The following is a 15,773-nucleotide window of genomic DNA, read 5'->3' on the forward strand; positions in this document are numbered from 1 at the left end:
TATCGGAAATAAATACAAAAGGCACAAGGCCGACTTGTGTACAAGAAAAGTGACTCTTCTTACTGTCTATGCTTTGAACCATTCCTGTGACACTAGTTATAGATAACGCTGCTTCACTTCCGGTTTACTGTATCCCTCTGACCTTCTTATTGACGATGAAACACAGAAATTGCATCGGAATTAAATACAAAAGGCACAATGCCGACTTAAGTACAAGAAAACTAACTCTTCTTACTGTCTATGATTTGAACCTTTCCTGTGAGACCAGTTTTAGATTCCGATGCTTCACTTCAGGTTTACTGTATCCCTTGGACCTTCTTATTGACGATGAAACACAGAAATTGCATGAGAATTAAATACAAAAGGCACAATGCTGACTTAAGTACAAGTAGACTTACTCATCCCACTGACTATGATTTCAACGTTTCAAGTGAGACCAGTTTTAGATTCCGATGCTTCACTATATGTTTACTGTATCCCTTGGACCTTCTTATTGACGATGAAACACAGAAATTGCATCGGAATTAAATAGAAAAGGTACAATGCGGACTTAAGTACAAGAAAACAGACTCTTCTAACTGTGTAATTTTTGAACCATTCCTGTGACACTAGTTACAGATTCCGATGCTTCACTTCAGGTATACTGTATCTCTCTGACCTTCTGGTTGACGATGAAACACAGGAATTGGATAGGAATTAAATACAAAAGGCACAATGCCGACTCAAGTACAAGTAGACTGTCTCTTCCTACAGTCTATATTTTGAAACTTTCCTCTGAAACCGGTTTTAGATTCCGATGCTTCACTTCAGGTTTACTGTATCCCTTGGATCTTCTTATTGACGATGAAACACAGAAATTGCATCGAAATTAAATAGAAAAGGCACAATGCCGACTTAAGTACAAGAAAACTAACACTTCTTACTGTCTATGTTTTGAACCATTCCTGTGACACTAGTTATACATTCCGATGCATCACTTCAGGTTTACTGTATCCCTCTGACCTTCTTATTCAACGATGAAACACAGAAATTGCGGCGGATTAAATACAAAAGGCAAATTGCCGACTTAAGTACAAGAAAACTGACTCTTCTTACTGTCTTTGTTTTGAACCATTCCTGTGACACTAGTTATAGATTCCGATGCTTCACTTCAGGTTTACTGTATCCCTCTGACCTTCTTATTGACGGTGAAACACAGAAATTGCATCGGAATTAAATACAAAAGCACAATGGCGACTTAAGTACAAGAGAACCGACTCTTCTTACTGTCTATGTTTTGAACCTTTCCTGTGACACTAGTTATAGATTCCGATGCTTCACTTCAGGTTTACTGTATCCCACTGACCATCTTATTGATGATGAAACAAAGAAATTGCATCGGAATTAAATACAAAAGGCACAATGCCAACTCAAGGACAGGAAGACTGGGTCTTCTTACTTTCTATGTTTTGAACCAGTCCTGTGTCACTATTTACACATTCCGATGCTACACATCAGGTTTACTGTATCCCTCTGACCTTCTTATTGACGATGAAACACAAAAATTGCATCGGAATTAAATAGAAAAGGCACAATGCCGACTTAAGTACATGAAAACTGATTCTTCGTACTATCTGTGTTTTGAACCATTCCTGTGACACTAGTTATAGGCTCCGATGCTTCACTTCAGATTTACTGTATCCCTCTGACATTCTTATTGACGATTAAACGCAGATATTGCATCGGAATTAACTACAAAACAACCAATGCCGACTTAAGTACAAGAAAACTGACTCTTCTTACTGTCTATGTTTTGAACCATTCCTGTGACACTAGTTATAGATTCCGATGCTTCACTTCAGGTTTACTGTATCCCTCTGACCTTCTTATTGACGATGAAACACAGAAATTGCATCGGAATTAAATACAAGAGGCACAATGCCGACTTAAGTACATGAAAACAGACTCTTCTTTCTTTCAATGTTTTGAACCATTCCTGTGACACTAGTTATAGATTCCGATGCTTCACGTCAGGTTCACTGTATCCCTCTGACCTTCTTATTGACGATGAAACACAGAAATTGCATGGGAATGAAATACAAAAGGCAAAATGCCGACTTAAGTAGAAGAAAACCGACTCTTCTTACTGTCTATGTTTTGAACCAGTCCTGTGACACTAGTTATAGATTCCAATGCTTCACTTCAGGTTTACTGTATGCCTCTGACCTTCTTATTGACGATGAAACACAGAAATTGCATCGGAATTAATTACAAAAGTCACAACGCCGACAAAAGTGCAAGTAGACTGTCTCTTCTTACTGACTATCTTTTGAACATTTTCTGTTATAAAAGTTTTAGATTCCGATGCTTCACTATATGTTTACTGTATCCCTCTGACCTTTATATTGACGATGAAACACAAAAATTGCATCAGAATTAAATACAAAAGGCACAGTGCTGACTTAAGTACAAGGAGACTGACTCTTCCTACCGACTATGATTTCAACATTTCCTGTGAGACCAGTTTTAGATTCCGATGCCTCACTATATGTTTACTGTATCCCAAGGACCTTCTTATTGACGATGGAACACAGAAATTGCATCGGAATTAAATAGAAAATGCACAATGCGGACTTAACTACAAGAAAACTGACTCTTCTTACTGCGTATGTTTTGAACCATTCCTGTGACACTAGTTATAGATTCCGATGCTTCACTTCAGGTATGCTATATCTCTCTGACCTTCTTATTGACGATGAAACACAGAAATAGCACGGAATTAAATACAAAAGGCACAATGCCGACTCAAGTACAAGGAGACTGGCTCTTCTTACTGTCTATGTTTTGAAACTTTCCTGTGAGACCGGTTTTAGATTCCGATGCTTCACTTCAGGTTTACTGTATCCCTCTGACCTTCTTATTGACGATGAAACACAGAAATTGCATCGGAATTAAATACAAAAGGCACAATGCCGACTTAAGTACAAGAGAACTGACTCTTCTTACTGCTATGTTTTGAACCATTCACGTGACACTAGTTATAGATTCCGATGCTTCACATCAGGTATACTGTATCCCTCTGACCTTCTTATTGACGATGAAACAATGAAATTGCATCGGAACTAAATACAAGAGGCACAATGCCAACTTAAGTACAAGAAAACTGACTCTTCTTACTTTCTAAGTTTTGAACCTTTCCTGTGACACTAGTTATAGATTCCGATGCTTCACTTCACGTTCACTGTATCCCTCTGACCTTCTAATTGACGATGAAACACTGAAATGGCAACGGAATGAAATACAAAAGGCACAAGGCCGACTTAAGTAGAAGAAAACTGACTCTTCTTAGTGTCTATGTTTTGAACCAGTCCTGTGACACTAGTTATAGATTCCGATGCTTCACTTCAGGTTTACTGTATCCCTCTGACCTTCTTATTGACGATGAAACACAGAAATGGCATCGGAATTAAAAACAAAATTCACAATGCCGACTTACGTACAAGAAAACTGACTCTTCATACTGTCTATGTTTTGAACCATTCCTGTGACACTACTTGTAGATTCCGATGCTTCACTTCAGGTTTACTGCATCCCTCTGACCTTCATATTGACGATGAAACACAGAAATTGCATCGGAATTAATTACAAAAGGCACAACGCCGACTTAAGTACAAGAAGACTGACTCTTCTTACTGACTATCTTTTGAACATTTCCTGTTATACCAGTTTTTGATTCCGATGCTTCACTATATGTTTACTGTATCCCTTGGACATTCTTACTGACGATTGAACACAGAAATTGCATCGGAATTAAATAGAAAATGCACAATGCGGACTTAACTACTAGAAAACTGACTCTTCTTACTGTCTTTGTTTTGAACCATTCCTGTGACACTAGTTATAGATTCCGATGCTTCACTTCAGGTTTACTGTATCCCTCTGACCTTCTTATTGACGGTGAAACACAGAAATTGCATCGGAATTAAATACAAAAGCACAATGGCGACTTAAGTACAAGAGAACCGACTCTTCTTACTGTCTATGCTTTGAACCATTCCTGTGACACTAGTTATAGATTCCGATGCTTCACTTCAGGTTTACTGTATCCCACTGACCATCTTATTGATGATGAAACAAAGAAATTGCATCGGAATTAAATACAAAAGGCACAATGCCAACTCAAGGACAGGAAGACTGGGTCTTCTTACTTTCTATGTTTTGAACCAGTCCTGTGTCACTATTTACACATTCCGATGCTACACTTCAGGTTACTGTATCCCTCTGACCTTCTTATTGACGATGAAACACAAAAATTGCATCGTAATTAAATAGAAAAGGCACAATGCCGACTTAAGTACATGAAAACTGATTCTTCGTACTATCTGTGTTTTGAACCATTCCTGTGACACTAGTTATAGGCTCCGATGCTTCACTTCAGATTTACTGTATCCCTCTGACATTCTTATTGACGATTAAACGCAGATATTGCGTCGGAATTAACTACAAAACAACCAATGCCGACTTAAGTACAAGAAAACTGACTCTTCTTACTGTCTATGTTTTGAACCATTCCTGTGACACTAGTTATAGATTCCGATGCTTCACTTCAGGTTTACTGTATCCCTCTGACCTTCTTATTGACGATGAAACACAGAAATTGCATCGGAATTAAATACAAGAGGCACAATGCCGACTTAAGTACATGAAAACAGACTCTTCTTTCTTTCAATGTTTTGAACCATTCCTGTGACACTAGTTATAGATTCCGATGCTTCACGTCAGGTTCACTGTATCCCTCTGACCTTTATATTGACGATGAAACACAAAAATTGCATCAGAATTAAATACAAAAGGCACAGTGCTGACTTAAGTACAAGGAGACTGACTCTTCCTACCGACTATGATTTCAACATTTCCTGTGAGACCAGTTTTAGATTCCGATGCCTCACTATATGTTTACTGTATCCCAATGACCTTCTTATTGACGATGGAACACAGAAATTGCATCGGAATTAAATAGAAAATGCACAATGCGGACTTAACTACAAGAAAACTGACTCTTCTTACTGCGTATGTTTTGAACCATTCCTGTGACACTAGTTATAGATTCCGATGCTTCACTTCAGGTATGCTATATCTCTCTGACCTTCTTATTGACGATGAAACACAGAAATAGCACGGAATTAAATACAAAAGGCACAATGCCGACTCAAGTACAAGAAGACTGGCTCTTCTTACTGTCTATGTTTTGAAACTTTCCTGTGAGACCGGTTTTAGATTCCGATGCTTCACTTCAGGTTTACTGTATCCCTCTGACCTTCTTATTGACGATGAAACACAGAAATTGCATCGGAATTAAATACAAAAGGCACAATGCCGAATTAAGTACAAGAGAACTGACTCTTCTTACTGCTATGTTTTGAACCATTCACGTGACACTAGTTATAGATTCCGATGCTTCACATCAGGTATACTGTATCCCTCTGACCTTCTTATTGACGATGAAACAATGAAATTGCATCGGAACTAAATACAAGAGGCACAATGCCAACTTAAGTACAAGAAAACTGACTCTTCTTACTTTCTAAGTTTTGAACCTTTCCTGAGACACTAGTTATAGATTCCGATGCTTCACTTCACGTTCACTGTATCCCTCTGACCTTCTAATTGACGATGAAACACTGAAATGGCAACGGAATGAAATACAAAAGGCACAGGGCCGACTTAAGTAGAAGAAAACTGACTCTTCTTAGTGTCTATGTTTTGAACCAGTCCTGTGACACTAGTTATAGATTCCGATGCTTCACTTCAGGTTTACTGTATCCCTCTGACCTTCTTATTGACGATGAAACACAGAAATGGCATCGGAATTAAAAACAAAATTCACAATGCCGACTTACGTACAAGAAAACTGACTCTTCATACTGTCTATGTTTTGAACCATTCCTGTGACACTACTTGTAGATTCCGATGCTTCACTTCAGGTTTACTGCATCCCTCTGACCTTCATATTGACGATGAAACACAGAAATTGCATCGGAATTAATTACAAAAGGCACAACGCCGACTTAAGTACAAGAAGACTGACTCTTCTTACTGACTATCTTTTGAACATTTCCTGTTATACCAGTTTTTGATTCCGATGCTTCACTATATGTTTACTGTATCCCTTGGACATTCTTACTGACGATTGAACACAGAAATTGCATCGGAATTAAATAGAAAATGCACAATGCGGACTTAACTACAAGAAAACTGACTCTTCTTACTGTCTTTGTTTTGAACCATTCCTGTGACACTAGTTATAGATTCCGATGCTTCACTTCAGGTTTACTGTATCCCTCTGACCTTCTTAATGACGGTGAAACACAGAAATTGCATCGGAATTAAATACAAAAGCACAATGGCGACTTAAGTACAAGAGAACCGACTCTTCTTACTGTCTATGTTTTGAACCATTCCTGTGACACTAGTTACAGATTCCGATGCTTCACTTCAGGTTCACTGTATCCCACTGACCATCTTATTGATGATGAAACAAAGAAATTGCATCGGAATTAAATACAAAAGGCACAATGCCAACTCAAGGACAGGAAGACTGGGTCTTCTTACTTTCTATGTTTTGAACCAGTCCTGTGTCACTATTTACACATTCCGATGCTACACTTCAGGTTTACTGTATCCCTCTGACCTTCTTATTGACGATGAAACACAAAAATTGCATCGGAATTAAATAGAAAAGGCACAATGCCGACTTAAGTACATGAAAACTGATTCTTCGTACTATCTGTGTTTTGAACCATTCCTGTGACACTAGTTATAGGCTCCGATGCTTCACTTCAGATTTACTGTATCCCTCTGACATTCTTATTGACGATTAAACGCAGATATTGCATCGGAATTAACTACAAAACAACCAATGCCGACTTAAGTACAAGAAAACTGACTCTTCTTACTGTCTATGTTTTGAACCATTCCTGTGACACTAGTTATAGATTCCGATGCTTCACTTCAGGTTTACTGTATCCCTCTGACCTTCTTATTGACGATGAAACACAGAAATTGCATGGGAATGAAATACAAAGGGCAAAATGCCGACTTAAGTAGAAGAAAACCGACTCTTCTTACTGTCTATGTTTTGAACCAGTCCTGTGACACTAGTTATAGATTCCAATGCTTCACTTCAGGTTTACTGTATCCCTCTGACCTTCTTATTGACGATGAAACACAGAAATTGCATCGGAATTAATTACAAAAGTCACAACGCCGACAAAAGTGCAAGAAGACTGTCTCTTCTTACTGACTATCTTTTGAACATTTTCTGTTATAAAAGTTTTACATTCCGATGCTTCACTATATGTTTACTGTATCCCTCTGACCTTTATATTGACGATGAAACACAAAAATTGCATCAGAATTAAATACAAAAGGCACAGTGCTGACTTAAGTACAAGGAGACTGACTCTTCCTACCGACTATGATTTCAACATTTCCTGTGAGACCAGTTTTAGATTCCGATGCCTCACTATATGTTTACTGTATCCCAAGGACCTTCTTATTGACGATGGAACACAGAAATTGCATCGGAATTAAATACAAAATGCACAATGCGGACTTAACTACAAGAAAACTGACTCTTCTTACTGCGTATGTTTTGAACCATTCCTGTGACACTAGTTATAGATTCCGATGCTTCACTTCAGGTATGCTATATCTCTCTGACCTTCTTATTGACGATGAAACACAGAAATAGCACGGAATTAAATACAAAAGGCACAATGCCGACTCAAGTACAAGAAGACTGGCTCTTCTTACTGTCTATGTTTTGAAACTTTCCTGTGAGACCGGTTTTAGATTCCGATGCTTCACTTCAGGTTTACTGTATCCCTCTGACCTTCTTATTGACGATGAAACACAGAAATTGCATCGGAATTAAATACAAAAGGCACAATGCCGACTTAAGTACAAGAAAACTGACTCTTCTTACTGCTATGTTTTGAACCATTCACGTGACACTAGTTATAGATTCCGATGCTTCACATCAGGTATACTGTATCCCTCTGACCTTCTTATTGACGATGAAACAATGAAATTGCATCGGAACTAAATACAAGAGGCACAATGCCAACTTAAGTACAAGAAAACTGACTCTTCTTACTTTCTAAGTTTTGAACCTTTCCTGTGACACTAGTTATAGATTCCGATGCTTCACTTCACGTTCACTGTATCCCTCTGACCTTCTAATTGACGATGAAACACTGAAATGGCAACGGAATGAAATACAAAAGGCACAAGGCCGACTTAAGTACAAGAGAACTGACTCTTCTTACTCTCTATGTTTTGAACCATTCCTGTGACACTAGTTATAGATTCCGATGCTTCACTTCAGGTTAACTGTATCCCACTGACCCTCTTATTGACGATGAAACAAAGAAATTGCATCGGAATTAAATACAAAAGGCACAATGCCGACTCAAGTACAGGAAGAATGGTTCTTCTTGCTGTCTATGTTTTGAACCAGTCCTGTGACACTATCTGCACATTCCGATGCTTCACTTCAGGTTTACTGTATCCCTCTGACAATCTTATTGACGCTGAAACACAGAAATTGTATCGGAAATAAATACAAAAGGCACAAGGCCGACTTGTGTACAAGAAAAGTGACTCTTCTTACTGTCTATGCTTTGAACCATTCCTGTGACACTAGTTATAGATAACGCTGCTTCACTTCCGGTTTACTGTATCCCTCTGACCTTCTTATTGACGATGAAACACAGAAATTGCATCGGAATTAAATACAAAAGGCACAATGCCGACTTAAGTACAAGAAAACTAACTCTTCTTACTGTCTATGATTTGAACCTTTCCTGTGAGACCAGTTTTAGATTCCGATGCTTCACTTCAGGTTTACTGTACCCCTTGTACCTTCTTATTGACGATGAAACACAGAAATTGCATGAGAATTAAATACAAAAGGCACAATGCTGACTTAAGTACAAGTAGACTTACTCTTCCCACTGACTATGATTTCAACGTTTCCAGTGAGACCAGTTTTAGATTCCGATGCTTCACTATATGTTTACTGTATCCCTTGGACCTTCTTATTGACGATGAAACACAGAAATTGCTTCGGAATTAAATAGAAAAGGTACAATGCGGACTTAAGTACAAGAAAACTGACTCTTCTAACTGTGTATGTTTTGAACCATTCCTGTGACACTAGTTACAGATTCCGATGCTTCACTTCAGGTATACTGTATCTCTCTGACCTTCTGGTTGACGATGAAACACAGGAATTGGATAGGAATTAAATACAAAAGGCACAATGCCGACTCAAGTACAAGAAGACTGTCTCTTCCTACAGTCTATATTTTGAAACTTTCCTCTGAAACCGGTTTTAGATTCCGATGCTTCACTTCAGGTTTACTGTATCCCTTGGATCTGCTTATTGACGATGAAACACAGAAATTGCATCGGAATTAAATAGAAAAGGCACAATGCCGACTTAAGTACATGAAAACTGATTCTTCGTACTATCTGTGTTTTGAACCATTCCTGTGACACTAGTTATAGGCTCCGATGCTTCACTTCAGGTTTACTGTATCCCTCTGACCTTCTTATTGACGATGAAACACAGAAATTGCATCGGAATTAAATACAAGAGGCACAATGCCGACTTAAGTACATGAAAACAGACTCTTCTTTCTTTCAATGTTTTGAACCATTCCTGTGACACTAGTTATAGATTCCGATGCTTCACGTCAGGTTCACTGTATCCCTCTGACCTTCTTATTGACGATGAAACACAGAAATTGCATGGGAATGAAATACAAAAGGCAAAATGCCGACTTAAGTAGAAGAAAACCGACTCTTCTTACTGTCTATGTTTTGAACCAGTCCTGTGACACTAGTTATAGATTCCAATGCTTCACTTCAGGTTTACTGTATCCCTCTGACCTTCTTATTGACGATGAAACACAGAAATTGCATCGGAATTAATTACAAAAGTCACAACGCCGACAAAAGTGCAAGAAGACTGTCTCTTCTTACTGACTATATTTTGAACATTTTCTGTTATAAAAGTTTTAGATTCCGATGCTTCACTATATGTTTACTGTATCCCTCTGACCTTTATATTGACGATGAAACACAAAAATTGCATCAGAATTAAATACAAAAGGCACAGTGCTGACTTAAGTACAAGGAGACTGACTCTTCCTACCGACTATGATTTCAACATTTCCTGTGAGACCAGTTTTAGATTCCGATGCCTCACTATATGTTTACTGTATCCCAAGGACCTTCTTATTGACGATGGAACACAGAAATTGCATCGGAATTAAATAGAAAATGCACAATGCGGACTTAACTACAAGAAAACTGACTCTTCTTACTGCGTATGTTTTGAACCATTCCTGTGACACTAGTTATAGATTCCGATGCTTCACTTCAGGTATGCAATATCTCTCTGACCATCTTATTGACGATGAAACACAGAAATAGCACGGAATTAAATACAAAAGGCACAATGCCGACTCAAGTACAAGAAGACTGGCTCTTCTTACTGTCTATGTTTTGAAACTTTCCTGTGAGACCGGTTTTAGATTCCGATGCTTCACTTCAGGTTTACTGTATCCCTCTGACCTTCTTATTGACGATGAAACACAGAAATTGCATCGGAATTAAATACAAAAGGCACAATGCCGACTTAAGTACAAGAGAACTGACTCTTCTTACTGCTATGTTTTGAACCATTCACGTGACACTAGTTATAGATTCCGATGCTTCACATCAGGTATACTGTATCCCTCTGACCTTCTTATTGACGATGAAACAATGAAATTGCATCGGAACTAAATACAAGAGGCACAATGCCAACTTAAGTACAAGAAAACTGACTCTTCTTACTTTCTAAGTTTTGAACCTTTCCTGTGACACTAGTTATAGATTCCGATGCTTCACTTCACGTTCACTGTATCCCTCTGACCTTCTTATTGACGATGAAACACAGAAATTGCATCGGAATTAAATACAAAAGGCACAATGCCGACTTAAGTACAAGAGAACTGACTCTTCTTACTGCTATGTTTTGAACCATTCACGTGACACTAGTTATAGATTCCGATGCTTCACATCAGGTATACTGTATCCCTCTGACCTTCTTATTGACGATGAAACACAGAAATTGCATCGGAATTAATTAAAAAAGGCACAACGCCGACTTAAGTACAAGAAGACTGACTCTTCTTACTGACTATCTTTTGAACATTTCCTGTTATACCAGTTTTTGATTCCGATGCTTCACTATATGTTTACTGTATACCTTGGACATTCTTACTGACGATTGAACACAGAAATTGCATCGGAATTTAATACAAAAGGCACAATGTCTACTTAAGTACAAGAAGACTGACGCTTCTTACTGACTATCATTTTAACATTTCCTGTGAGACCAGTTTTAGATTCCGATGCTTCACTATATGTTTACTGTATCCCATGGACCTTCTTATTGACGATGGAACACAGAAATTACATCGGAATTAAATAGAAAATGCACAATGCGGACTTAAGTACAAGAAAACTGACTCTTCTTACTTTGTATGTTTTGAACCATTCCTGTGACACTAGTTATAGATTCCAATGCTTCACTTCAGGTATGCTATATCTCTCTTACCTTCTTATTGACGAAGAAACACAGAAATTGCATCGGAATTAAATACAAAAGGCACAATGCCGAATCAAGTACAAGAAGACTGGCTCTTCTTACTGTCTATGTTTTGAAACTTTCCTGTGAGACCGGTTTTAGATTCCGAAGCTTCACTTCAGGTTTACTGTATCCCTTGGATCTTCTTATTGATGACGAAACACAGAAATTGCATCGGAATTAAATACAAAAGCACAATGCCGACTTAAGTACAAGAGAACTGACACTTCCTACTGTCTATTTTTGAACCATTCCTGTGACTCTAGTAATAGATTCCGATGCTACACTTAAGGTTTACTGTATCCCTGTGACCTTCTTATTGATGATGAAGCACAGAAATTGCATCGGAATTAAATACAAAAGGCCCAATGCCTAATTAAGTACAAGAAAACTGACTCTTCTTACTGTCTATGTTTTGAACCATTCCTGTGACACTGGTTATAGATTTCGATGCTTCACTTCAGGTGATCTGTATCCCTCTGACCTTCTTATTGACGATGAAACAAAGAAATTGCATCAGAATTAAATACAAAAGGCACAATGGCGACTTATGTACAAGAAGACTGACTCTTCTTACTGCCTATGTTTTGAACTATTCCTGTGACGCTAGTTATAGACTCCGATGCTTCACTTCAGGTTTACTGTATCCCTCTGACCTTCATATTGACGATGAAACACAGAAATTGCATCGGAATTAAATACAAAAGGCACAATGCCGAATGAAGAACAAGAACACTGGCTCTTCCTACTGCCTATGTTTTGAACCATTCCTGTGACACTAGTTATAGATTCCGATGCTTCACTTCAGGTTTACTGTATTCCTCTGACCGTCTTATTGACGATGAAACACAGAAATTGCAACGGAATTAAATACATAGGCACAATGCCGACTCAAGTACAAGAACACTGGCTCTTCTTACTGTCTATGTTTTGAACTATTCCTGTGACACTAGTTATAGATTCCGATGCTTCACTTCAGGTACTGTATCCCTCTGACCTTCTTATTGACGATGAAACATAGAAATTGCATCAGAATTAAATAGAAAAGGCGCAATGCCGACTTAAGTACAAGAAATTCGACTCTTCTTACTGTCTATGTTTTGAAGCATTACCGTGATACTAGATATAGATTCCGATGCTTCACTTCATGTTTACTGTATCCCTATGTCCTTCTTATTGACGATGAAACACAGAAATTGCATCGGAATTAAATACAAAAGCACAATGCCGACTTAAGTACAAGGGAACTGACTCTTCTTACTGTCTATGTTTTCAACCATTCCTGTGACACTAGTTATAGATTCCGATGCTTGACTTCAGGTTTACTGTATCCCGCAGACCTTCTTATTGATGATGAAACACAGAAATTGCATCGGAATTAAATACAAAATGACCAATGCCAACTCAAGTACAAGAAGACTGGCTCATCTTACTGTCTGTGTTTTGAACCATTCCTGTGACACTAGTTATAGATTCCGATGCATCACTTCAGGTTTACTGTATCCCTCTGACCTTCTTATTGACGATGAAACACAGAAATGGCATCGGAATTAAATAGAAAACGCACAATGCCGATTAAGTACATGAAAACTGATTCTTCTTACCATCTATGTTTTGAACCATTTCTGTGACAGTAGTTATAGATTCCCATGCTTCACTTCAATTTTACTGTATCCCTCTGACCTTCTTATTGACGATGAAACACAGATATTGCATCGGAATTAAATACAAAAGGCACAATGCCAACTTAAGTACAAGAAATCTGACTCATCTTACTGTCTATGTTTTGAACCATTCATGTGACACTAGTTATAGATTCCGATGCTTCACTTCAGGTTTACTGTATCCCTCTGACCTTCTTATTGACGGTGTAACACAGAAATTGCATCGGAATTAAATACAAAAGTCACAATGCCGACTCAAGTAGAAGAAGTCTGGCTCTTCTTACTGTCAATGATTTGAAACGTTCCTGAGAGACCGGTTTTAGATTCCGATGCTTTCCTTCAGGTTTACTGTATCCCTCTGACCTTCTTATGGACGATGAAACACAGAAATTGCATCGGAATTAAATACAAAAGGCACAATGCCGACTTAAGTACAAGATAACTGTCTCTTCTTACTGTCTATGTTTTGAACCATTTCTGTGACACTAGTTATAGATTCCGATGCTTCACTTCCGGTTTACTGTATCCCTCTGACCTTCGTATTGACGATGAAACACATAAATTGCATCGGAATTAAAAACAAAAGGCACAATGCCGACTTAAGTACAAGAAAACTGACTCTTCTTACTGTCTATGCTTTGAACCATTCCTCTGACACTAGTTATAGATTCCGATGCTTCACTTCAGGTTTACTGTATCCCTCTGACCTTCTTATAGACGATGAAACACAGAAATTGCATCGGAATTAAATACAAGAGGCACAATGCCGACTTAAGTACATGAAATCAGACACTTCTTTCTTTCTATGCTTTGAACCATTCCTGTGACACTAGTTATAGATTCCGATGCTTCACGTCAGGTTCACTGTATCCCTCTGACCAACTTATTGACGATGAAACACAGAAATTGCATCGGAATGAAATACAAAAGGCACAATGCCGACTTAAGTAGAAGAAAACTGACTCTTCTTACTGTCTATGTTTTGAACCAGTCCTGTGACACTAGTTATAGATTCCGATGCTTCACTTCAGGTTTACTGTATCCCTCTGACCTTCTTATTGACGATGAAACACAGAAATTGCATCGGAATTAAATACAAAAGGCACAATGCCGACTTACGTACAAGAAAACTGACTCTTCTTAGTGTCTATGTTTAGAACCATTCCTGTGACACTAGTTGTAGATTCCGATGCTTCACCTCAGGTTTACTGTATCCCTCTGACCTTCTTATTGACGATGAAACACAGAAATTGCATCGGAATTAATTACAAAAGGCACAACGCCGACATAAGTGCAAGAAGACAGAATCTTCTTACTGACTATCTTTTGAACATTTTCTGTTACACCAGTTTTAGATTCCGATGCTTCACTATAAGTTTACTGTATCCCTCTGACCTTCATATTGACGATGGAACACAGAAATTGCATCGGAATTAAAAAGAAAATGCACAATGCGGACTTAAGTACAAGAAAACTGACTCTTCTTACTGCGTATGTTTTGAACAATTCCTGTGACACTAGTTTTAGATTCCGATGCTTCACTTCAGGTATGCTATATCTCTCTGACCTTCTTATTGACAATGAAACACAGAAATAGCATCGGAATTAAATAGAAAAGGCACAATGCCGACTCAAGTACAAGAAGACTGGCTCTTCTTACTGTCTACGATTTGAAACTTTCCTGTGAGACCGGTTTTAGATTCCGATGCTTCACTTCAGGTTTACTGTATCCCTCTGTCCTTCTTATTGACGATGAAACACAGAAATTGCATCGGAATTAAATACAAAAGGCACAATGCCGACTTAAGTACAAGAGAACTGACTCTTCTTACTGTCTATGTTTTGAACCATTCACGTGACACTAGTTATAGATTCCGATGCTTCACTTCAGGTTTACTGTATCCCTCTGACCTTCTTATTGACGATTAAACATAGAAATTGCAACGGAATGAAATACAAAAGGCACAAGGCCGACTTAAGTAGAAGAAAACTGACTCTTCTTACTGTCTATGTTTTGAACCAGTCCTGTGACACTAGTTATAGATTCCGATGCTTCACTTCAGGTTTACTGTATCCCTCTGACCTTCTTATTGACGATGAAACACAGAAATAGCATCGGAATTAAAAACAAAGGGCACAATGCCGACTTAAGTACAAGAAAACTGACTCTTCTTACTGTCTATGCCTTGAACCATTCCTGTGACACTACTTGTAGATTCCGATGCTTCACTTCAGGTTTACTGTATCCCTCTGACCTTCTTATTGATGATGAAACACAGAAATTGCATCGGAATTAATTACAAAAGGCACAACGCCGACTTAAGTACAAGAAGATTGACTCTTCTTACTGACTATCTTTGAACATTTCCTGTTATACCAGTTTTAGATTCCGATGCTTCACTATATGTTTACTGTATCCCTTGGAC

The sequence above is a fragment of the Schistocerca serialis genome, chromosome 11 (assembly GCF_023864345.2).
Source record: "Schistocerca serialis cubense isolate TAMUIC-IGC-003099 chromosome 11, iqSchSeri2.2, whole genome shotgun sequence".
NCBI lineage: Eukaryota > Metazoa > Arthropoda > Insecta > Orthoptera > Acrididae > Schistocerca > Schistocerca serialis.